This window comes from Mesoplodon bidens, assembly GCF_964165515.1.
Source record: "Mesoplodon bidens genome assembly, chromosome: 2".
Lineage (NCBI taxonomy): Eukaryota > Metazoa > Chordata > Mammalia > Artiodactyla > Ziphiidae > Mesoplodon > Mesoplodon bidens.
Window position 1 is genome coordinate 9,417,777 of NC_138177.1, and position 26,617 is coordinate 9,444,393.

At 38.9% G+C, this 26,617-nt stretch overlaps 1 long non-coding RNA gene across 3 annotated transcripts in view; it reads left to right on the top strand.

Annotated features, from left to right (window-relative positions):
• The window catches only part of LOC308607169, a 122,164-nt gene that overhangs the window by 4,646 nt on the left and 90,901 nt on the right, over positions 1 to 26,617 (top strand). For all 3 annotated transcript variants that reach the window (XR_014013960.1, XR_014013961.1, XR_014013962.1), the window contains exons 2-5: positions 1,086 to 1,198; positions 1,880 to 1,909; positions 4,218 to 4,438; positions 5,088 to 5,185. This is a non-coding gene — a long non-coding RNA (uncharacterized lncRNA). The remainder of the gene's footprint in view (positions 1 to 1,085; positions 1,199 to 1,879; positions 1,910 to 4,217; positions 4,439 to 5,087; positions 5,186 to 26,617) is intronic.

Sequence of the window (26,617 nt, forward strand, 5' to 3'; positions counted from 1 at the left end):
GTGGCAGGTCTTCCATTAAGGTGGAAGGGTTGAATCAGAAGGCCCTGAGTGCCTACCAGTCCAAGGAGCAAAAGGACAAGTTCTGGCTGGCTTCAGCGGAGGACACGCTGCGTTAAGGGTGGGGGTGGCCAGGGGAGGGCTCTTCTGTCTGTGGTCCTGTCCCTGGGAGGATGCATCTGCTCTCCACCAGGCTCTAGGCCCTGGACTCTGTGCCATCCCTGCCTGATGCCACTGCTTTCTGGGTGTCTGTTCATCCACTGGGTTCCCTGGTGCTCCCTTTGTGCTCCTCCAAATGCCCCATTGGGAACATCAGGGGTGTAAGGTTACTTTTTGAAATGTTTTAAGTTCTTCCTGAAAAATGTTTTGGAAATGTCTAGCTCTTCACATGCTGACATTTCCATCTATTGATATTTTGAAAGAATTCTCCACTATCTTCACAGGGTGAATTCTCTCTACATTAGATATTTGGTGAAAATTCATCTATTTTTCTCAGTGCAGTGTAGGAAGGATGTTAAGTTGCCTCTGGTGGTTCTTCCTGTTCCTTTCTGAGTACATTCCCCTCTCCCCCCACCGTCCCCCTTTTTGATCATAGTGAAGCTTTCTTATTTGGAGACTTACAGACTTTCAGTGCTTCAATTATTTTATCTCTTTCAGTTAATGCAGTGTGCATTTGGTTTCGTATTCTTCAAGAGTTTTAAAATAAATTTTAAACTAAACCTAGCAAAGGTGAGCATAGTCACCTGGCCTAGCCAAGCCTGGATCAGCCGTGTTTACCCCAGCAACGTGAGGGGCTCTGGCCCCTGAATCTCTCATCCTTGTCTTGTAATCTGTGGTAAAACCCGGTCTATCCTTCCCATGGTAATGGCAGAGCACAAAACAGCCAGTGTTTTGGCTGTGAGAGCAGTTATCCAATTTGCATTTTTAAAAATTCACCCTGACTGTGAGATGTCGGCATTTCATTTGGTGGCCTTTTCTCTTCTCGGAGACATGATCCTGAGGGAGACTGTAGGTTTTCCGGAATTGGGATATGGAGTAGAAGTTGATCTAGTCATTCATTTCTTCTCTTTCTATGCCTTGGTTCACAGGTCACTGTGAAGTTGGGACACGTGAGTTGGCAGAGATGAACTCTTCCTGCAGTGGACACCAACCCAGAGACGGCTAAGCGAGCATTCCCGAAGTCCTGCACTCAGCTGACCAGGTGAGGAGAAACTCCTCACAGCATACACTGTCCAATGGGAATAGCGATGGCTTGGGTGTCCAAGACACTGATTCAGCAGGACCAAATGCCGAGTAACTGCAGGATTCCATGGAAGCCTCTTCATATTTGCAGGTCTCCATTTTTCTCTCTCTGAAGAGCAGGAAATATGTGAATAAACTCCATATTTTGAATCTGGTGGGGCTCAAGCTGGTGTGAAAAGTTCATCTTTGGCAGGACTGCGACAGTTTTTTTCCAAGAGTGCTAATTTTTTTTAACATATTGTAGAGTTTTCTTGAAAGAATAAATCAACATTTATGTCAAGGTGCAAGGCATTATGCTCTGAGTCATTCTTCGTGCTGTCTTTCCAAAAGGTGATAAGCCTTTAATTCTTGTCCTGAAACACCCAGCTGTAGCTGAGAGCTACAGAATTTCAGTCAGCTTGTCAATTTGTTCTTTATCTTCTCTTTTCCACCTCCTGCCCCTTGGGGAACATCATGATCCCTTGGGCTGGTGGATGACTGTAGCAAACCTGAGGGACTTCTGGAGGAAGGTGTCTCTGCTTTGTGAGACTACCACCTGGGTGGAGCGTCTCCCTTTTTTTAAAAACATTAAATAGTTAATGTTTGTTTGTCATATAATATAGAAACAGACCTTCTTAGCAGACTGTTTTTTTATTTTCAGGGGAGAAGAGCTTATGAACTTGATGAAAAGGTAAGAGTGTGTGTGTCACTTGTTTTGGGGGAGGGTAGAGAAGTGGGCGGGTGATGGTGGCTATCTATCAGATGTTCGAAAGCTTAGCAAAGACGTGAGTTTAAGCTGGTCAGGAGAACTTTCTCTGTGGGTCTCCCAGATCTAAGCCAGGGGATTTTTATAGGGATATCCAATTGACTTTCTGTTTGGGAAGAGGGTTTTCTTCCTGCCTTCTTTGCAGCATCTGCTTGTTTGTCCCTTCAATGCTGAAGTTCCTTAGCTGTCTTCTGTGTTTGCTCTGCACGTTCACGCTATGCAGTCACTCCCATAAACTCAGCTGTGGTCTGTGTGCTGATGAATGTCTATGCTCGTCTCTCTCCTAATCTCAGACCTTTTTAGCTAATTATCCATTAGCTTGATTCACCTAGATGACTCATAGGCGGTTCAAGTGAACGTGTTGAAAACAGCATTTCCCATCGTTGCACCTAAACCTGTTTCTTCGCCTTTGTTCTCTGTCTCAGTTACCAAAGACAAATTGAGTTTCTCTTTGAGTTCCACCCTCTCCCAGTCTCATATCAAGTTTATCCTGCCTATTCATTTTACTTCTTAAATGTATCTTGAGACTATAAACTTCTCTTTACTCCATTTCCACTTTCCTGATTCTCTCTTCATCTCTCTTATAGATCCAGGCAAAACTTCTAATTGATCTCTCACCTGATAATTGATCCTCTCTAATGAATGATCTGTTTTCAGGCAGTGTGATTCTACTAAAACACTTGTCTGGTCATGATTGCTTTTCTGATTAAAACCGCTAATGGCTTGTCATTACCCTTAAGTTCCAGATTGCTTAAATTGCCCTACAAGATCCTTTCTGTCTGGCCCCTGAAAGCCTTTCATTTATTACGTGGTCTTCTGTGACTGCTGCCTTGCTCTCTATGCCCCTACCTACTGAATATTTTGTAGTTCCTTCCACATGCTATGCTTCCTCTTTCCTTTAGCCATTTGCTCATGCTGTTCCCTCTACTTGGACCTTTTTCCATTCTTTCCACTCTTTATCCGACTTTCTTCTGTATGATTCATACTCTTCCAGGTATCGCTTAAGTGAGCTTTCTTTGTGTACACCACCTACACACTTTTCTTCCCTCCACTGACATATCTGGATAAGGTGCTCCTCTTAAGTGCTGCCATAGCACCTGTTAATTTACTTACCACAATGGATTGTAATTTCCTGGTTTCTTGTCACTGTTCATCACTAGACAATTTCTCTTTCTCCTCCCCCTTCTCTCTCCCTCCCCCTCCTTCTTCTTCTCCTTCTTCTTTTTAAAAATTATTATATCCTGGAACATAGAGAATCCTCAGTAAATATTTGCTGAGGGAATGGATGGGTGGACATACAAATGAGTGAATGAGTGAATGAATGCATGCATGGTAACCCTTCCAGGGCGTTTGACATCTGTTACCAGTGTGACTTGTGCCAGAGGTTCATATGTTCTCCATATCTGTAATTAAATTCCTATTGGAACCTTATAAACTTTCCATACTAACATTGAACTTTGCAGTGTTTTTAAGTTTTCTATTCTTTCTGTTGGTATTTTTTCTGTGTGCAATTTATGAAATAATCTATTTGTTGGTTTTCTTAAAAATCTGACTTTTACCTATTGTAAATAGGTTTACAGGTTTAGAGGCTATTCATTTAAAACATTATGAATGTGTGAAAAATCTCACATTTCCTCTAATAAAAATGTTTAAAAAAATAAAAACCCCACAGGATTAAAAAGGTCACACGGTATTATCATTTGTTTTCCTTTCACTGTCTCTTACCATATATATTTGAACGAAGCCATATAGATGTGTATATGTGTGTGTGTGTATTTGTCTTAATTAGACAATTTAATAGTAAATTAGATCTAATATAAAAGTAGCTTGTTTCTTGTTTTTAGGAATTTCCAGTTTGGACCATTATGTAATAGGTTGCCTCTTTTTTGCTTCTGTCAGATAAACGGACTGAGGCCTAACGCATTGTAGATTTTAGAAAACAGAACATTTCCTAATGGTTTTAAAACTTTCATAATGATAGAAAATAATATCCTTTATACTTTCACTGCTTTTAAACTCTGAATTTCTGTTCGCATATAAGCAGTATTGCATTATTTGGATTGTAATGTTCAATTTATTATAACATTATAATATATAATATGTACAATTATCAGTTTAGGTAATTTTCCTAGGTTCAGGAAGAGGAAAACAAATAAGAAAGCCTTATTAAAAGTATGATCAATTGGGTAGCACTTAAAAGAGTTGAAAAATTTTTCTGGATTTCTGCTTTGAGGTCTTGTGTTGAGCCTGTGCAATTACCTCCTGTTCTTCCCCACAATCCACTGAAATGGGAAGAAATTAAAAAGAGAGAGAAGAAAAGAAAAGAGGAAACTTTGTAGGACTGCTGTAAAAGAGGAAAATGTACCATTGATGTATAAGAAATATGGAACTTGGGGAATATGTGAAACAGAAAGGACCAAATGGAAGCAAAAACCTATCAGACTTCAATAGCAGGTAAGTTGGTTCCTCTTGAGAAGTAAGTGGACAGTGTCCTCAATTTAACCTGAAAAAGTTTCCTTTTTGGAGCAACAGGTTTGAACAAGGGTGTGCTATAGGGGTCATGGGTGAGGGGGATATTACATTATTTTAGAAGGTGTACCAGTGATCCACATGCTGTGTTTCCCTGGGTTTTGTTTTATACAGAGAGTGTACGAGATGAAGAGCTTGTAGGCCAAGGAGGAAATAAAAATAAAAGTCAAAGGCTATTTAGAAATTATTAAAATGGGACAGTCATCTACGAAAAGCTGTGGAATGTGGTCACAGCCATACACAGAAAATAACTTGTCTTAATTTCTTTTAAACTTGAAGTATAGTTGATTTACAATCAACTATTACATTAGTTTCAGGTATACAACATAATGAATCAATATTTTTATAGATAATACTCACATGAAGTTATTATGAAATACTGGCTATATTCCCTGTGGTGCACATTACATCCTTGTATCTTACTCCTTTTATACCTAGTAGTTTGTACCTCTTAATCCCCTTCACCTGTCTTGCCCCATTCCTCTTCCCTCTCCCCATTGGTACCCAGCTTGTTCTCCGTATCTGTGAGTCTGTTTCTGTTTTGTTTTATTCATTCGTTTGTTTTATTTTTTAGATTCCACATATAGTAGAAGAAAGACTGAAGATAAATGAGCCCATCCACGTTTGTCACTCAGTGGTTATCTGAGTGCAGGGTTGAGAAGGCGTGTGAAGGTGAGTCTGTACTGATTGGGCAGCACTACCGTTAGTGAGTGGTGGCTTCAGGGTTCAGTGGATTTTTCAGATGAGCTGAATAAAACTGCTAAGGGTCTGGTAATTCCTATATCGCTCCAAAGCACAGAATGACAGGAAGTTTCCCCAATAATTTTTTTTTTTTTTTTTTGCGGTACGCGGGCCTCTCACTGTTGTGGCCTCTCCCATTGCGGAGCACAGGCTCCGGACGCGCAGGCTCAGCGGCCATGGCTCACGGGCCCAGCCGCTCCACGGCATATGGGATCTTCCTGGACCAGGGCACGAACCCGTGTCCCCTGCATCGGCAGGTGGACTCTCAACCACTGCGCCACCAGGGAAGCCCTCCCCAATAATTGGTTTGAGGCAGGCATATTTCTGGTGCCCACATCTGCTGAAGAAAGCACTCAAAAGAAAACTAAAGAAAAAATTCAGTTATAAAGATGTAGGTACCTTAAATAAAATATTTTAAATATTTCCACTGTAAACAGTTTCAAGTAAGCAGAAACACTGTGCACAGTCAAATATAGAATTCGTGGTACCTACAAGTGATAAGCTCCTTTGCAGAAATTGAAGAATTTATATCATAATTCACAGGTGAGGTGGTGAATAATATCTGCCCAGCTTTGCTGCGTGGGGCAGTTCACAGGGTGGGCAGTGCTGTTGACCTGCTTCCCCAGGGCATGGCAGGAATCACTAGCATCCACACCAAGAGTCTGAGAACTAGGTGAAAGCTCAAGCAGAAAGTCCAGCACCGGATTTTGAAGGTCAAACTTACATTTGGTATTGGTTGAGTTTGTTATCTGTATGTCTGTCTTATCATGAGATACGAACTATAATGATTCACCTTTGTTGCCATCTAGTACAGACATTTCCATAAAGCAAGCGCTAAGAAAATCCTTGTTAATTGAACCTAATCACAGGAGCTATGGAATAGTGGGGCATTCACGGGTCTTGGAGACAAGGATTTGGTTTCATTCAAGCCAGGCTGCTAGTGCGTATCTGCTTTTGTCACGTTACTTCCCTCATGACTCGGCTGGGACACCCCCTCTGGGGAGCCTCTTCGAGGCCCCCCGCGTCCTGAGCGAGCTCACTTGTGTGCTGCCACGGCCCCGTGCTTCCCTCTTCTGGGGTGGTTCGCTTCTCCTGCGTTTCCTCTGTGAGACAGTGGTGCTTGAGGCCAGAGACTCTGTCCTTTGCATCCCTGTGTCTGCAGAGAACAGCCCTCGTCTGGACACAGTAAGGGCTGACCACACTTGATACATGAATGAAGGATTTAACTTCCCTGAGCTTAATTTTTCTCCATTTGAAAAATGAGAACGTTAATAATACATGAGATGAAGTAAGTCAGAAAAAGAAAAACAAATATCGTATATTAACGCATATATGTGGAGCTTAGAAAAATGGTACAGATGAACCGGTTTGCAGGGCAGAAATAGAGACACAGAGGTAGAGAACAAACATATGGACACCAAGGGGGGAAAGCGGTGGGGGTGGGGTGGGGATGGTGGTGTGATGAATTGGGCGATTGGGATTGACATGTATACATTGATGTGTATAAAATTGATGACTAATAAGAACCTGCTGTAAAAAAAAAATAATACATGAGAATGGGGTTTTCAAGAATCTTCCTTAGAAAAAAGTCTGGCCCTTTCATAATAAATGCAGTAGGTTTTGTTTATTGAACACCTATTACATGTGCCAAACACTGACCAGGCACTCTCTATTATTATCATTCTCTCTTATCCTTCCACGTTTGTGAGGTAGGTGCTATTATCTCCATCTTACAGATGCTTGGAGACCTGAAGAAGCTGCCCCAACTAAATAGCAAGCATGTCCGGCAGAGCCAGGGTTTGAATCCCAAGCCTGTAATTGTTCCACTGTAGAATTGATGTTTCTATGGGAAGCTCAGTTTGGGTTGTCGTCGGTAGGTCTCCTCGTGGGTACCCTGGCTGTGTAACTATGATCTGTAAAAGGTCGATCGTGAAAGTTGAGCTGGTGAAATCCAGCCTTGAGTACATTGCTGGGCACGTGGTAATTGCATGCTCAATATAATTGTTGAATGAAATAATGAATTAGTTAATTAATAGAAAACCCATGAATGTTATTCTTAGTAATTTATGTAATAAACCAAGAGACTGTTTATATGTGTGTGATTCAAGAGTGTTTAAACACCCACAACTTCAGATGACGTACAGATATTCCTAGGAAGGTAAAATTGGAAGTTGATTTTCATTTAGTGAGTGAAAAAACGTGAAATAAAAGGATTGGCGAGTCATCTAGGGATCTCTTAAAAATGAAAATCCCTATATTCCATTCCCAGAGTTTGTTATTTTTATGCTCTCCTCTCGTGGATGTGAAATAAAATGCTTTGTAAATTGTGGAGTGCTGTACACACTTAATATATTACCCAGAAACTGTGTGTGTGTGTGTGTGTGTGTGTGTGTGTTTCCCATGAAGGTGGAGAAAGTATCCTTTGGGATCTGTTGAAAGTAAAGGAAGAGAACAGTTAAGAGCCTCAGTTAAATCAGAAAAGAAAGGGGCTCTTTCATTCAGTGAAAGGAATATTTCTTTTGTCAGTATCTCCCCCAGAAGCAAGTCTGGTTGACTAAAATTTAACAAAGAGATCCCATTGGTGTGTTTGGTTATTTTGTGGTTGAGGCATCCTCAGTTACCCCAGGTGATAGCAGTGTATTGTGACTGTGTACACGCAGTCTGAAGGGAGAGCCAGGAAACTCTGAGCAAGGCTGCAGTGCTCAAAATCTGGCCCAGCTCTGGGAGCCAAGGGTGATTCTGCTTGTCTGTCATGCTTGTGACTCAGCACTCCTCTCCTTGCTTCCCTTTGTAGATGTCTTCCTATTCCATAATTGGTTACTACTTTTGTCTCTACTTGTTTCTGCCTCATGGCTTCTGCTTACTGCCTTCTGTCTTTAAAAATACCAGTAAGCAACATTTATTGAGGCTTACTGTGTGCCAAGCAGAATTTCACCTTTATTCTCAGAACAACCTTTTGAGGTAGGAATAGGGTGTCCTTGTTATCTGTATTCATTACTATAGTCCCCACACTGAGTGCACAGGGATGCTAAGGCCATCAAAATAGGAAAACATCCACTAATGAGTTGAAAACCAATGCATTTTACACTCAAAACCCTCTTCCCACTTCATAGTAGTCTTGGTAATTAACAATCACTGACATACAATGCACATGTAATGCAAAGCCGAATAGCAAAATTTGCAAAAGATGCAGACTGTCACAAAGTCGATGTCAATAGGAAGGTCATTGGTAAAAGACCGTCCGAGAGTGTGTCCAGTTAACAATTAGAGAAGAGGAAATTGACAAGGCCTGTGTTAATTTTGCTACTTGAGAACCAGTTTTGCTGTTCTGAAATACATTTTGGACATCTTTGGTATGTGCACTGTTATATAATTGAGTGTAGGCATTAACGTAGGCCAGATTTTTATCCTTTTTAGGCCTGTCAGGCTTTCGTGGAATAAGAATTAGGCTTCTGGAACATAATGTCAGTGATTTTTGACTGATATATGCTAATGGGGTTAGGGAAACATGAATACTTGGAGTCCTTAAAAACTGAGGGTCATCTAAGATCTATAAATGATGGAGCTGTGACTATTCGTAGGCCCAAATAGTGTCTTTGGCTTTCACTGTAAAGTCCTGCTAATAGCATCTTAGTTTTATATAGGATGTTACAATTTGAGATTATTTTCATGTGCATCATCTCATTTCATGGTTATTTATAACTATAAATATATAAACATTGGGGTGCATGTATCTTTTTGAGTTATAGTTTTCTCCAGATATATGCTCAGGAGTGGGATTGCTGGATCATATATTATTTTTAACTATATGGAGTAGAAAAGGGAAATAACATTATGTTTTAAAGATGAGGATACTGAGGTTAGTCTGATGTCACGTATTAGTAAGTGACACTCCAGTGCTAGAATGACTTCCCTAAATCCTGGTTCAGTGCTTTTCCTACTCCCCCAAATAAAAACAGAGAATAAGGAAGGAACAATATCATCCCTGTTTTATAAAGGAAGAAATTATAGAAAACTCAAACATTGTAGATGCACACTGGGAAAATCACTTGGCAAATTAAGTGGAATAATCATGTGTCCATAATCTGACAATTACTAAAAGAATTAACAAAATTGGAGTTACCCAGACTAATTACCCTTTTTACCCAGGGCAGCTTTTAAAATCTTACCTGATTTTTTTCATCAATATTTTTTTTGTTTCTTTTTATTTTTTTATTGAGGTATAGTTGATTTACAATGTTGTGTTAGTTTCAGGTGTACAGCACAGTGATTCAGTTATACGTGTGTGTGTATGTGTATATATGTTCTTTTTCAGATTAGTTTCCCTTATAGGTTATTACAAGATATTGAGTAGAGTTCCCTGTGCTATACAGTAGGTCCTCGTTGGTTATCTATTTTGCATATAGTAGTGTTTATATGTTAACCCCAAACTCCTAATTTATCCCTCCCCCCACCCCTTTCCCTTTTGGTAACCACAAGTTTGTTTTCTGTGTCTGTGAATCTGTTTCTCTTTTATAAATAAGTTCATTTGTATCATTTTTTTAGATTCCATACATAAGTGATACCATATGATACTTGTCTTTCATTGTCTGGCTTACTTCACTTAGTATGATAATCTCTAGGTCCATCCATGTTGCTGCAGATTGTACTATTTCATTCTTTTTTATGGCTGAGTAGTGTTCCATTGTGTATGTGTGTGTGTGTGTGTGTGTGTGTGTGTATATGTAAATACCACATCTTTATCCATTTATCTGTTGATGGACATTTAGGTTGCTTCCATGTCTTGGCTATTGTAAATAGTGCTGCTAAGAACATTGGGGTGCATGTGTCTTTTTGAGTTATAGTTTTCTCCAGATATATGCGCAGGAGTGGGATTGCTGGCTCATATGGTAGCTCTATTTTTAGTTTTTTAAGGAACCTCCTTACTGTTCTCTGTAGTGGCTGTACCAATTTACATTCCCACCAACAGTGTAGGAAGGTTCCTTTTTCTCCACACCGTCTCTAGCTTTTTTTTTTTTTTTCTTTTTTTTTCTTTTTTTTGGCTGCACTGTGTGGCATGAAGGATTTTAGTTCCCTGACCAGGGATAAAACCCATGCCCCCTGCAGTGGAAGCATGGGGTCTTAACCACTGGACTGCTAGGGAAGTCCCTCTCTAGCATTTATTATTTGTAGACATTTTGATGCTGGCTATTCTGACCTGTGTGAGATCATACCTCACTGTAGTTTTGATTTGCATTTCTCTAGTAATTAGCAATGCTGAGCATTTTTTTCATGTGCCTGTTGGCCATCAGTCTGTCTTCTTTGGAGAAATGTCTATTTAGATCTTCTGCCCATTTTCTGATTGGGTTGTTTGTTTCTTGGATATTGAGCTGTATGAGCAGTTTGTATATTTGGGAAATTAATCCCTTGTCCGTTGAATTGTTTGCAAATATTTTCTCCCATTCTTTAGGTTGTCTTTTCATTTTGTTTGTGGTTTCCTTTGCTGTTCAAAAACTTTAAGTTTAATTAGGCCCCATTTGTTTATTTTTGTTTTTATTTCCATTACTCAAGGAGACAGATCCAAAAAACATTGCTGCGATTTATGTCAAAGTGTTCTGCCTATGTTTTTCTTGAGGAGTTTTATGGTAATCTGGTCTTACATTTAGGTCTTTAATCTATTTTGAGTTTACTTTTGTATATGTGTTAGAGAATGTTCTGATTTCATTCTTTTACTTGTAGCTCTCTAGTTTTCCCAGCACCACTTATTGAAGAGACTGTCTTTTCTCCATTGTATGTTCTTGCCTCCTTTGTCATAGATTAATTGACCGTAAGTGCGTGGGCTTATTTCTGGGCTTTCTATCCTGTTGCATTGACCTATATGTCTGTTTTTGTGCCAGTTCCATATTGTCTTGATTACTGTAGCTTTGTAGTATAGTCTGAAGTCAGGGAGCCTGATTCCTCCAGCTCCGTTTTTCTTTCTCAAGATTGCTTTGGCTATTCGGGGTCTTTTGTGTTTCTGTAGAAATTAAAAAAAAATTTTGTTCTAGTTCTGTGAAAAATGCCATTGGTAATTTGATAGAGATTGCATTGAATCTGTAGATTGCCTTGTGTAGAATGGTCATTTTAACAGTATTGATTCTTCCAATCCAAGAACACAGTATATCTTTCCATCTGTTTGTGTGGTCTTCAATTTCTTTCATCAGCATCTTATAGTTTGTTGGAGTACAGGCCTTTTGTCTCCTTAGGTAGGTTTATTCCTAGGTATTTTATTCTTTTTGATGCACTGGTAAATGGGATTGTTTCCTTAATTTCTCTTTCTGCTGTTTCGTTGTTAGTGTATGGAAATGTGACAGATTTCTGTGTATTAATTTTGTATCCTGCAACCTTACTGAATTCGTTGATGAGCTCTAGTAGTTTTCTGGTAGCTTCCTTAGGATTTTCTGTGTATAGTACCATGTTGTCTGCAAACAGTGGTATCTAAAAAAACAGTTGAAAAGATCCATGAAACTAAAAGCTGGTTCTTTGAAAAGATAAACAAAATTGATAAATCTTTAGCCAGACTCATCAAGAAAAAAAGAGAGAGGCCCCAAATCAGTAAAATCAGAAATGAAAAAGGAGAAGTTACAGGATATAAAGCATCATAAGAGACTACTATGAGCAACTATGCACCAATAAAATGGACAACCTCAAGAAATGGACAAAGTCTTAGAAAGGTACAGTTTCCTAGGACTGAACCAGGAAAAAATGGAAAATGCAAACAGACCAATTAACTATCAAAATTGAATCAGTAATTTAAAAACTCCCAACAAACAAAAGTACAGGACCAGATGGCTTTACAGGTGAATTCTACCAAACATTTAGAGAAGAGTTAACACCTATCCTTCTGAAACTATTCCAAAAAATTGCAGAGGGAGGAACACTTCTGAACTCATTCTATGAGGCCACCATCACCCTAATACCAAAATCAGCAATATGTTTTGTTGCAATTTTTTTTCTTTTTTAAAATTGGCTTGTTAACCATGATAAATCACATAGGTCAGTACAGTTTTTGTACTTTTCTCTTTGTGAAAAATAATATGTGGTCCTAAGCATTTACTTAAAAAAATAAGTCAAAAACAAAACAAGACAACTCCAGCCAGGAGAGACTTAGTCTTGGGGTGATTGATAGCTGATCATATGCTAATAGTTTCTTCTGCTTAAAATTAATGGTATACTTAACTTGTAACCACAGTTTAGGCTTAAGGGTTTTTCTGTGGGTGCTAGGCAAAGAACAATGATCAAAATTTTTGTGAGTCTTTACATTTCTGACTGTTGCCCTTTATTATTCTTTATTTAAGTATTTAGGAAAGAGTTGCTCCTGCAGAAAGGTTGGTTACTGGTGCTAAGTGTAAGTACCCTGCGGTTTTGTTGTAGGTAATTATTTGAAGTGGAAAAGTCCTGAAGGTTGGACTGATGTTATCCTGTTATCCACTTCATGGTTAAACCAAATTTATTGGCTGAAAACTTTAGCTTAGGAGCCTCTTGTAGAGAGCTCCTGAAATAGATCAGAGCTGTTCCTAGACATGCCCTTGCTTCCCAGTGCTTATCAGAACGCTGTTTTCGTGACTCTTGGCACATTAAACTTTTCTGATTTTCCTGGCTGGTCATTTGAGGACAAATTAAGAGAAGACTCAAGATGAAGGAAAAAATGTCTCTGAAGGCAGCTGTGTCTGGTTCTAAGGTATAATAAAAAGCTGTTGAAATACCATGTCTGACTTTAAAACAGAAAAATATCCATGACTTTCTGAGACCTGATCTATAGCCAGGGAGAGGAGACCATCAGCCTCCCAGAGTTTCTGTGGGATTTAAGTTCCTATTTTGTCAAGAAAAACACCTACAGGAAAACATTCCATTCCCCTGAATAGGACCAAACATGGCTCAAATATACTAACATCTTATATATAGTTATTTTATAAAAATATTTATTAGGTTTTGGTTATATGTTTGATTTAACTAACTTTATGTAGCTGAATCATCCCAGCATATGACTAAATAGAATTTCTGGCTAAGTGTTCAATTTTTTTTTCACTCTTGTACATTATTATCTTATATTTTTAAGACCATCAAAATCTTAAAGTTTAATTTTTTTATTAAAATTTTTTTTTTTTTGCTGCACCACACAGCTTGTGGGATCTTAGTTCCCCTGACCAGGGATTGAACCATTGCCCCCTGCAGTGGAAGTGCGGATTCTTAATCAGTGGACTGCCAGGGAATTCCCAAACAAAGTTTAATTTAACCAATTGAAATCATTGAGAATGTTTATGTTTAAATTTGTATAGTATTTTAAAATATTTTAGATAAAGTGATATTTGCTGTATCAACAATTCAGGCATACATAGAAGTTACGATAGTTATTAAGGTTTTTATGAAATCAGAGAAAGAATAATGAGATATATTCATGTCGGGCAGGAAGAAATTTTTCTCTACCCTTCTAGGTTCTTCTGGCTGGTCTAAGAATTAAAGTGACATGAGACATATTAACAGGAGAAAATCAAACAAAATTTTAATAACATATGTACAATGGGAGAGACCCATGAATAACTCCTCAAATGGCTGAAACCTTCACCTTTAAATACCATCTTCAGCTAAAGACAAAAGAGGATGTTGAGGGTTGTGGTTTGGGACTTAAAGGGGAGGAAGGCAATGCACATGGAGATGGAAAAACAAATGTTTGATGAATAAATGTTTGCTGGGCCAGGAAGAGGCATGGGACACAGAGAGGAATTTGCTAGTTTCCTCCCTGTCTACATACCTAGTTCCTACTATAGCTCCTACTATAATAGTTCCTACTGTATACGGGGATGCGGGGGATAGCTCTCTTCCTGGAATAGGCCCTCTATCTAAATGTTTTTTAGGCAGTTATGGGGAAGGTCAGGGTTTCTTCCTGAGTCTTTTGGGCCTTGATTGTTTTCAGTTCAAAATAATCCTCATGCCAAAGAGACATTTTGAGGTGGCAGGTTTTGCTCCCCTACACTCACAAGGGAGGTGCTGTAGGGTTGGGGATAAAACACAAGGTTTGCATCATCCTGATTCTCTTATTTATAACTTTGGTTTAGTCTGGGTTCCTGTTCTCTCAATTATAAAATAATCTTTACCTCAGATGGTATTTGGCATATGTATTAATTTCTGCCTTCTTATGTATTTGATGTGCTATATTAGTTTATATTCATAAAATATGATTATATAAGTTAATAGGCTTTTTAAATTATAAAAAGTCATAATATGTTGCTTATATTTGTTTCATAAATTTGTTTTTAGGATCAATGAGTCAAGAATTCTGACTTTTCAAAATTCTTTAATGTTCTTCCTTCTTTCCAGTAACTTTGTATTAGAATAAGTAAGCCAGAAGCGTTTGGATTTTAAAGAAAACCTGATAAAATCACATCAGTCTTTGTTGGGAGGATGGTCATTGTAGTCAAACTTCTTCATCTTTTTGGGGGGACTTGATTCCTGTTATCTTTTGTGCTGCGTGAAACCTGACAAAGTGTGTTGATAAGACTCAACTGATAAAATAGGACCCACGTTCACTGTATCTCCGAGGACCCTTGGCATTACAGTGGTCCCTCACATCTGCACAGTAGGGGGGCGACTGGTTCCACGTATCTCCCCCCACCCCCATACCAAAATTCGAAGATGCTCAAGGTCTCTATATAAAATGGTGCAGTATTTGCATATAACCTGTGCACACCCTCCTGTATACTTTAAATCATCTCTAGATTACTTATAATGCCTAATACAATGTAAACGTTATGTAAATAGTTGCTGACCCTGGCAAATTCAAGCTTTGCTTTTTGGAACTTTCTGGGATTTTTTTTTTCCCCTGGATATTTTCCGTCCATGATTGGTTGAATCTGTGCCTATGGAACCCTCGGATATGGAGGGCTACTATATTTGGATGCGGTAGGTGGAAGTGAGGGACCTAATTTCCTCCCGGATTATTTTCTTTCCCCTCTCCCTTGAAATCACTGCTGCAGGTGGTGTATCTATGTAATGGTCTGGTGGCCTGGGCAGTACCTGGCGGGGGAAGGGTGACGTTTAGGAGAGACAGCAATGAAGACTAAGGACTCAGTGACGTAGTCTCTAACTGTTAAATTCTGAAATTAGTACTTAATAGATAAGAACAGAGATGTCACTTTAAAGAACTGGTTGATTTTGTCCCCAGGGGATATTTGACAATGCCTGGGGACATTTCTGATTGACTTAGCTGTTCCTAGCAACTGTTCTATCCTCTCAAACTCCTTCCACCCTGCCTCACTGCACCCCAAGCCAATCCTCTTTTCCTTAGTCCTGTTGTGATGAACTACCTCAAAACCATGAAACAATGCATCATCATGCATCGCAGAAGTAAATATTAATGGGAAACACAGGAGAGACAGTGTGTGTGTGTGTGTGTGCATGTGTGCGCGTGTGCGTGCCTGCACTCCTGGCATAGTGGGTAGAGGTCAGCAATGCTGCTAAACTATCTGCAGTGCACAGGACAGCCCTTTAAAACAAAGAATTATCTGGGTAAAGATGTCAATAGCGCTGAGGTTGAAAAACCCTGTTTTAATAGAACAACCGACTTTCCAGCTAGTGAATCTTGACTATAAAGGATTGAAGGTATTAATATATCATTCAAAAAATGTGTTGATTGGAATAATGCGGTTTAGAACATTTCAGGAAAAATTGTAGAAAACCAGAAAGACAAAGTTTGGCAATAATTATCCAAGCACAGGGGAACTTTCATTCATTCATTCATTCAGCAAATATGTACTAAATGCCTCCTGGGAGCCAGACCACGTTCTAGGTGTTCACCATGAAGTATGGGGCCATTTGGTGACTCTTTCCTTATTAAGAGGATGGACCCGTAAGTCCGTTAGATCTAATGTCATAGAATAATGCAGTCATAAAATTAACTGCCCTATCGCCATTCTGAGTCCATCCTCACCAAGCTCATCTGAAAATTTTGTTTCCATGAAGCATGTGTCCAAAAGTGCACTATTTAGACCAAATGACAGTTGCATTCCTCTGTGTAAAGGATCCATTGGCAATTAATCTCTGTAGGCCTGGTTTGTATAAATTAGCATCCCTGAGTTTTACTACTCTGAGACATTGGTAGTATAGTTTCTGGTCCTGTGTGGTTGAGTGCCAAAGAAGTTTACTGAGGTACATATCACATTGTGGGCGCTGCATGGGTGGCCATGTTATTCTTTTTCTGAGTTCCTACCGTTTTTCAGTATGTACCTTAATTGACCTTCCAACAGTAAATGATTTATTTTTTGAGGAAAAGAAAATAAATGAAAATATTCAACTTGTTCTCAGTACTTACAACCTTCTCTTTGGGATGTGTTGTTAGTATTCCTCTTTGTTGACCGAGATTTGTATAGCCTGTTGCCATCATGGACTCAGTCATTTTTATATAAAAAGATATTACCCAGCTCAAAATAATGCCCTTTCTTTGAACGCCTGAAGCATTTATTGTTGGAATACTTACTTTGAGCTTACTTTCATTTTGACTTTTGTTGTCATTGAAATTCGTATGTATTCCGTTATAACCGAAGTAGAGTATAAACTCTAAGAGTGTGTAAGTCAGGGTCTATAACTTCTTGGAAACTTCTAGGAGCCTTACGTTATCTGGGTACTGCTTAGGTAATCGGTGATACTAGCTACTGTTTACCCAGCATGGACAAGGCGTCAAGGGCTTTGTAGGAGTTGTCTTGCAAGCAGTGAGTTTGTTCAGACTTATTATGCGTTTTGGAGACCCAGAAGAGAGTTAAATGACCCAGAGTAGAGTTCAAAAAAATGTTCCTACTATTTACCAGATGTAGATGACTCTGAATCTCTACTTCACAATCTGTGGCAGCCCATCTTTTTTTCCCTCATCTCCAGATATCCCTACGTGTCCCCAGGGTTGCTTAGTCCAATGAAGTTGTCCCAAGTTTCTGTCTCCTAAAGTTGGGAGAGCATGCTGAATGGCATCGTTCTGAGCTGCTGTTGCAGACGTTGCTGCTCTGGGTGTCCCTTCCAAAATCCAGGCAGTCTGGGCCGACCAGAGCAAGTGCCCTTTCACTGCAGCTGCTGCCCGTCTGCACAGCGGTTTTTCAGGTCATCAGCCATAATCTGTGCTCAGAATCAGACCTCTCTTACTCGCTTCCCACAAAATGGGAACCCCCAAACACTGCTAATTGAGACTCCAACACCCAGACAAGCAAGTCCAGTAGTCCACAGGATATTACCCAAGGTCATGCCCCATTGGCTAGTACCAGAATTAGCCTTTTGGGGTGGAGATTTGTCTCTTTCTGGTGTTCAGACACCAGAGGCAGAGACATTTACTACATCTCCCACGCCACCAAAAACTGGAAGAGCTGGCTCTCCCTAGCCTCTTGTCCCAGTGCACTTTGTTTTAGGAAGCTTGTTTGGTCCTTTTCCATTGGAAAGGGTCTGGGAAACAGGATCCTCACTGAGGTCGCCTTTCAGATTTAACCAGTTAAAGTGAGAGCTGAGTTCACTGCACGTGTCTCACATACAATTAGGCAAGACCAGGGTAGTAACTAGAAGTACAAAATGAGGATCTACCAAATTCATCCTGGCTTATTTTAATGTAACAGTTAATAAGCCTTGGTATTAAAGTAAAAGATAAGTCTGGGACAAATACAAAAGTGGGCAGGACATCAGGATAACAGATGCAAACCTGGACCACCCAGGCAAACAGGGATGTGAACTTGTTCTAAGGAGAAGGGTCTTGATTGCATCCAGAAAAAGAAGGTGCCGAAGTGTGTTGAGCCACGGGGAGGGCCTCACAAGATAAGATCGCATAGGTAGAGACGAACGAGACGGTGTGGGCGCTTCTAGGCCACAGTGAGGGTTTTGGATTTTATTTTAGGTGTAATGGAAAGTCCTTGGAGAGTTTTCACCAGGGGAGCAACGTGATCTGATACGCACTTTAAAAGTCTATGCTTTTTTTTATGGAACATAGAATTTTTGGTGCAACAATGATGTGTGGGCAAGCAGAAGGAGAGTTGAGTAGCCCAGATGAAGGTGGCTTAGATGGTAAAGAGTGGAATTGTCATCGAAAAATTAATCAGTCGAGCTAAGAAAGAAATGGAACATTTTATTCAAGCCAAAATTGAGGATTATAGCCCAGGAAGAGCATCTCAGAAAGCTCTGAGAACCGTGGGTTAGAAGTCAGGTTGCAGTTATTTGAGGTTGTTTGTTTGTTTTTGAGACTGAGAGCTGTACATCAGATAACATATTATTGACATTTTACGTAATCCAGATCTAAGCGTCGTCCTGGTGGCTCACATGACCCCTTACAAGATCAAGAAGGAATGTTACCTCTTAAGGAGTTGTCTTGTTGATGCCAGGAGAATGTTACTCTTTACGGTTGACCAGGTATCCCTGCCGACGGTGGAGGTGTGGTCGATGCATAATGCAGATACACAGCACGCAGCGGGGGGAGAGAGGAGGCCAAGGGACAGAGAAGATCTTTTATGTTTAAATTTTTCTAGTCTTGCCATAAAATATGAATTTTATTTCACAGAATGAAATGGTTAGAGTTAGGATATATTTCAGTTATTGATATGATACGAGGTAATTTGGGGTGTGAGAAGAAAAGAATAAAAAGTAACCGTTAGGTTTCTGGCTTGAGTAACTAGGTGGGCTGTAGTGTCATTTGCTAATAAGGTGAACATGGTAGATGAACATATATGGGGGAAAATCAAGAGTTCCGTTCTGGACATGTTAAAATGGAAATAAATGCCTTTTAGACAGAGTTCAAGGGGGAGGCTGGAGCTGGAGATAGAGATTTGTGAGAAGGAAGTGGACAGGTAGGATCTGAAGATGCGAACGAGCCCAGAACCAGTAGTTGGTTAGGCAGGAAGGACACCAGACAACGTGCTGCCGCAAGAGGAGGAGATGTCTCAAGGAGAGGGGAGCAGTGAGTCACTGCGCGCTGTGGGGAGTTTGAGATAAGGGTGGGGAAACGACGTGGGTTTGGACATGATGGAGGTTTTTGGCGATCTTGCTTACTATAGTTTCTGCAGAATGGTGGTGACCAAGTCCAGTGAGATCAAATGGATGAGGGGCTAAGAAGTGAGGAAGTGGAGAGAATGATGTTAGACATCAATTTAGAAAACTATTACTGGGAAAGGAACTAAAACAAGGTGGGGTTGTGGCTCTGAGGAGGTGTGATCATGGGAACATAATTCTCTCTCTCTTTTTCTCTCTCCCCATTCATGGATTCACCCATCCATCCCTCCATGACCATCCTTTCATTACTTAAAATTATCACTTGAGAGGAGGTTTTCGTGTGCCCCAAGTCCTTGGAATGGTGATAGGGGACGTGATCCAAAGCACCAGTGGAGAAGCATATAGGAGCAGGAACACCTCACCTATTGGAAGAGGAGGCAGGAAGGTAGATTTCACAAGTACAAGTGGCATGTTTGATGGTGGGAAGCTTAGGGAATTCTCATCTCAGTCCTTCCACTTGCTCATTGGAGTAAGAGTCAGTCATCAGCTGATAATGAGCAGAATGGCAGGGGCGGGACGTTGTAGATTTGAGAAGGAAGAAAAAGGTGTGATGTGGTGATTTTGGATAGTGAGAAAACAAATATTCCAAGAAAGTGTAGTAAAATACTCACCAATGTTTAGTGCCCATTTGGGATTTGAGGTCACGAATGCAAAACTGGAATTGTTAGCTTGGTTGTGCGTTTTTCTTCAGCCACATTCAGCTGCTTCAGAGTTAGAGACAGAACAGGCAGACCGCTGTCAGAATTTAAACTGCTGTGTACTACAAAGAGAGGAAGGCATAAAAGAGCAGCGGCCTACCAAGGGGGAGGACAGTGGGAGTGGTCTACCATAGCAGAAGAGGAGTATTTTAGTATTGACATTATTTAAATCGCCAGCACAGGGTAGCAGTCAACAGCAGGCAGGCTTTTAGTGTGCTTCATTATCATTTTATTTTATTTATTTTATTTTATTTTTTTTTGGCGGTACGCGGGCCTCTCACTGTTGTGGCCTCTCCCGTTGCGCAGCACAGGCTCCGGACGCGCAGGCTCAGCGGCCATGGCTCAGGGGCCCAGCCACTCCGCGGCATGTGAGATCTTCCCGGACTGGGGCACGAACCCATGTCCCCTGCATCGGCAGGCGGACTCTCAACCACTGCGCCACCAGGGAGGCCCTTCATTATCATTTTAAAATTCTGTTTAGGTAGAGCACCCCTTCCTGCTTGTACCTGGGAAGGATGATTCCTGCTGTGAACCTTCCCTGGACCACTGTTTACAAAGGAAGGAAAGGAGGATTACATTGATTAACCAAGGAATCCAAAGAGAAAAACAAATCTCCTACCCCAAAAGGCCATGTCTGGCTTTAAAAAAATGTTTGAATCCTCTTTTTGCCAGGCACCTCCTATATGTACAACTCCATCTAAGAAGAATTAGTGTTCCCGTTTGACACATCAGGAATGGAGGAGGGAGGTTCGCAGATGTTGTGTAAATTGCAGGCCCCGTCAGTGGGTAATAGGCACGGCTGAACGTCGTATCTAGGCCTTTTGCATCCAAGACTTTGTGCTTTTTCCTCTGCTGAGTTACCTATTATCTTTAAATCCTTTCATTTTTTTTTTTGACTCAAAAGAGCTATAGGCAGTAGCAGAAGAATTTAGGACTACTGTAAGAATTATTGTTTAAACATAATAATGTGAAATTGGTAAATATAGTTTTTTAATATAAATACAGAATAGGAGACTTTAACTCTTTAATATGTGATCCAGGAAGAAGAATTGCAAAAAGCTAATGAGTATTTTACCTCTGTTCATGGTTACACGGAAGGTAATGAATCAGTTCTGTGAGGTCCTTTTCTTTTCCCCTATGCTTGATCAGTTTATTACTGTTTTTAACTGTGTTGGGTCTTTATTTATTATGGAGTAATTCAGGTATAGAAACGTAACAGCATGAACACCCATGTAAATAGAAATAGAAAGGTCAAGAAGGAAAACAGTGCACACATGATTATTGTCCTGTGGGTCCCTCTGATCCCCATTCCACCTCCTCCCCCAGGAGGGACCATTCTCCCAACTAAGGTGTCAAGGGTGTTTGTGTATCATGCAGCATCTGCGGACCTCCGTTGTATGCCTGTGGAATGTTGAATGTGGAAAAGCAAATCGTAAAATTGTCTTTTTCTTACTGGTTTTGTAGATGTTCTTTATATATTCTGGACACTCAGTCTTTGTCAGTTATATAAATTCCAAGTGAAGTAAACTCTGAGCCTTTTCATTTCACTATTATAATATTGTCTTTAAATATTTTAAGTAATTGAATTTATGAAATACTTTTCTTTACAGTTCTGGATTTTGGGGTCTTATTTAAGACATTTTTAACTCTGAGGTCATAAAGGTATTTCTCAATATTGTTTTTTTAAATTTGTGAAGTTTGATTTTTTTATATTTAGTTTTTAAATCTACCTGGAATTTCCTTTTATATATAATATAAATTATATATAACATATACTATAACATAATATATAAATATAATATAAATTATATAATATATATATTTATATATAATATAAATATAATACAAATTATATATAACATAATATAATATTACTTATATTTATATATAATATATGTATTTATAATAGTATAATAACGCGCACCTGCATTATTTAAATAAATTTTGTTTGTTCCCCTGATCTAAAATGCCACCTTTGTTGACTTTTCAAATATACGTATATATATGTGTGTGTATATAATATATATGTATACATATATTTTGTTATTGTTTATATGTATTCATAAATAGAGGTCTATTTTTAGGTTTTGAAATTAAGCTCTTTTGATCTGTTTATCCTTATAGCAATATCACATTCTCTTAATTACTCTGACTTTATAAGACAATATATGTTAAGTAAATATTATACCTGTTGTTCTTTTATTTTTCAGAATTGTTTTGGCTATGATCTTCCATATGCATTTTAAAATCAGTTTGTAAATTTACATGAGAAATCTTTTGGGATACTGACTGGAATAGCATTGGATTTATAGATTACCTTGGAGAAAAATGGCATCTTTATGAACATGGTGTATTTCCCCAAAATCTTCTTTCATGACCTTTGATAAGTGGTGCATTCTCTATAGATGATCTTGGAAGTTTTCACTTGCTGTTCATTCTGATTAGAATATACTTCTATCAGATTCTCCATAGTTGCTTTCTGTATGAAATTCCCAGGGTTGCTATAACAAATTACTATGAACTGTGAATTAAAACAACAGAAAATGTGGCCGTCTACAATCCAAGAAGCAGGCCCTCATTGGGGAACTGAATCAACCAATGCCTTGATCTTGGATTTCCCAGACTTCAGAACTCTGAGAAATAAATGTCAGTCATTTAAGCCACCACATCTGTGATATTTTGTTATGGCAGCCTGGGCTGACTAGGACAGGAAGAATCCATTCTCTGCTTCTTCCAACTTCTGGTGACTATTAGCACTCCTTGACTTGTGGCTGCATCACTCCAATCTCTGCCTCTGTCTTCACATCGCTTACTCCTCTGTCTTTGTCTTCTTTCTGTCTTAAATCTCCATCTGCCTTTCTCTTATAAAGACGTGTCATTAGATTTAGTACCCATCTGGATAGTCCAGGATAACCCCCTTATCTCAAGGTGCTCACTTAATCACATCTATAATGCTCCCCTTTCTAAACACAGTCAGCATTTACAAGTTCTGGGGATTAGGACATGGACATATTTGGGGGGGCACATTTCAACTTATTACATCTTATTAATTCACATCTCAACTCAAATGTCACCTCCTCAGATGACATTTTCTCTATCTTCTTTATACTCTTGTAGTTGAAATTTTCTTAGTAATTAGTTTAATGTTTTATCTGTTGTCTCTCTTCCTATTTAAAAAAATGTAACTCTTTGCAGGGAGGGGCTCTTTGTATTTACTGCTATTTTCAGGTTGGTATTCTGATAATACACACTGGGAAAGCTTTATCAGTTGTTTATAGCTGGTGTCTGCTGGTTGAGTATCCATTATAATTGGTCTATGTAATGTTATACTAGTTGCTAGATATTTTATTTTATTTTATTTTTAAATTAAATTTAATTATTTTTTTATATAGCAGGTTGTTATTAGTTATCCATTTTATACACATCAGTGTATACATGTGAGTCCCAATCTCCCAGTTCATCACAGCGCCACCACCACCCCCCCGCCACTTTCCGCGCTTGGTGTCCATATGTTTGTTCTCTACATCTGCGTCTCTATTTCTGCCCTAAAAACCGGTTCATCTGTACCATTTTTCTAGACTCCACATATATGCGTTAATATACGATATTTGTTTTTCTCTTTCTGACTTACTTCACTCTGTATGACAGTCTCTAGGTCCATCCACGTCTCTCTACAAATGACCCAATTTTGTTCCTTTTTACGGCTGAGTAATATTCCATTGTATATATGTACCACAACTTCTTTATCCATTCGTCTGTTGATGGTCATTTAAGTTGCTTCCATGGCCTGGCTACTGTAAATAGTGCTGCAGTGAACATTGGGGTGCATGTGTCTTTTTGAATTATGGTTTTCTCTGGGTATGTGTCCAGTAGTAGAATTGCTGGGTCTTATGGTAGTTCTATTTTTAGTTTTTTAAGGAACCTCCATACTGTTCTCCATAGTGGCTGTATCAATTTACATTCCCACCAGCAGGACAAGAGGGTTCCCTTTTCTCCACACCCTCTCCAGCATTTGTTGTTTGTAGATTTTCTGATGATGCCCATTCTAATTGGTGTAAAGTGATACCTCACTGTAGTTTTGATTTGCATTTCTCTAATAATCAGTGATGTGGAGCAGCTTTTCATGTGCTTCGTGGCCATCTGTATGTCTTCTTTGGAGAAATGTCTATTTAGGTCTTCTGCCGATGTTTTGATTGGGTTGTTTGTTTTTTTAATATTGAGCTGCATGAGCTGTTTATATATTTTGGAGATTGATCCGTTGTCCGTTGATTGGTTTGCAAATATTTTCTCCCATTCTGAGGGTTGTCTTTTGGTCTTGTTTGTAGTTTCCTTTGCTTTGCAAAAAGATTTTAAGTTTCATTAGGTCCCATTTGTTTATTTTTGTTTCTATTCCCATTACTCTAGGAGGTGGATCAAAAAAGATCTTGCTATGATTTGTGTCAAAGAGTGTTCTGCCTATGTTTTCCTCTAAGACTTTTACAGTGTCCAGTCTTATATTTAGATCTCTAATCCATTTTGAGTTTATTTTTGTGTATGGTGTTAGGGAGTGTTCTAATTTCATTCTTTTACATGTAGCTGTCCAGTTTTCCCAGCACCACTTATTGAAGAGGCTGTCTTTTCTCCATTGTATATCCTTGCCTCCTTTGTCATAGATTAGTTGACCATAGGTGTGTGGGTTTCTCTCTGGGCTTTCTATCCTGTTCCATTGATCTGTATTTCTTTTTTTGTGCCAGTAACACTGTCTTGATTACTGTACCTTTGTAGTATAGTCTGAAGTCAGGGAGTCTGATTCCTCCAGCTCTGTGTTTTTCCATCAAGACGGCTTTGGCTATTCGGGGTCTTGTGTGTCTCCATACAAATTTTAAGATATTTTGTTCTAGTTCTGTAAAAAATGCCATTGGTAATTTGATAGGGATTGCACTGAATCTGTACATTGCTTTGGGTAGTATAGTCATTTTCACAATATTGATTCTTCAATCCAAGAACATGGTATATCTCTCCATCTGTTGCTATCATCTTTAATTTCTTTCATCAGTGTCTTGTAGTTTTCTGCATACAGGTCTTTTGTCTCCTTAGGTAGGTTTATTCCTAGGTATTTTATTCATTTTGTTGCAATGGTAAATGTTGCAAAAGTGTTTCCTTAAATTCTCTTTCAGATTTTTAATCTTTAGTGTATAGGAATGCAAGAGATTTCTGTGCATTAATTTTGTATCCTGCAACTTTGCCAAATTCATTGATTAACTCTGGTAGTTTTCTGGTGGCATCTTTAGGATTCTCTATGTATAGTGTCATGTCATCTGCAAACAATGACAGTTTTACTTCTTCTTTTCGAATTTGTATTCATTTTATTTCTTTTTCTTCTCTTATTGCCACGGCTAGGACTTCCAAAACTATGTTGAGTAACAGTGGTGAGAGTGGACATACTTGTCTTGTTCCTGATCTTAGAGGAAATGCTTTCAGTTTTTCACCATTGAGAATGATGTTTGCTGTGAGTTTGTCATATATGGCCTTTATTATGTTGAGGTAGTTTCCCTCTATGCCCACTTTCTGGAGAGTTTTTATCATAAATTGGTGTTGAATTTTGACGAAAGCTTTTTCTGCATCTACTGAGATGATCATATGGTTTTTATTCTTCAGTTTATTAATATGGTATGTCACATTGATTGTTTTGTGTATATTGAAGAATCCTTGCATCCCTGGGATAAATCCCACTTGATCATAGTGTATGATTCTTTCAATGTGTTGTTGGATTCTGTTTGCTAGTATTTTGTTGAGGATTTTTACATCTATATTCATCAGTGATATTGGTCTGTAATTTTCTTTTTTTGTAGTATCTTTGTCGGATTTTGGTATCAGAGTGATGGTGGCCTCATAGAATGAGTTTGGGCGTGTTCCTTCCTCTGCAATTTTTTGGAAGAGTTTGAGAAGGATGGGTGTTAGCTCTTCTCTAAATGTTTGATAGAATTCACCTGTGAAGCCATCTGGTCCTGGACTTTTGTTTGTTGGAAGATTTTCAATCACAGTTTCAATTTCATTCCTTGTGATTGGTCTGTTCATATTTTCTGTTTCTTCCTGGTTCAGTCTTGGAAGGTTATACCTTTCTAAGAATTTGTCCATTTCTTCCAGGTTGTCCATTTTATTGGCATAGAATTGCTTGATTGCTTGTAGTATTCTCTTAGGATGCTTTGTATATCTGCAGTGTCGGTTGTAACTTCTCCTTTTTCATTTCTAATTTTATTGATTTGAGTCCTCTCCCTCTTTTTCTTGATGAGTCTGTGAATGGTTTATCAATTTTGTTTATCTTCTCAAAGATCCAGCTTTTAGTTGTATTGACCTTTGCTATTGTTTTCTTTGTTTCTATTTCATTTATTTCTGCTCTCATCTTTATGATTTCTTTCCTTCTGCTAACTTTGGGATTTGTTTGTTCTTCTTTCTCTAGTTCTTTTAGTTGTAAGTTTAGATTGTTTATTTGAGATTTTTCTTGTTTCTTGAGGTAGGCTTGTATTGCTATAAACTTCCGTTTTAGAACTGCTTTTGCTGCATCCCATAGGTTTTGGATCATCGTGTTTTCATTGTCATTTGTCTCTAGGTATTTTTTGATTTCCTCTTTGATTTCTTTGATCTCTTGGTTATTTAGTAA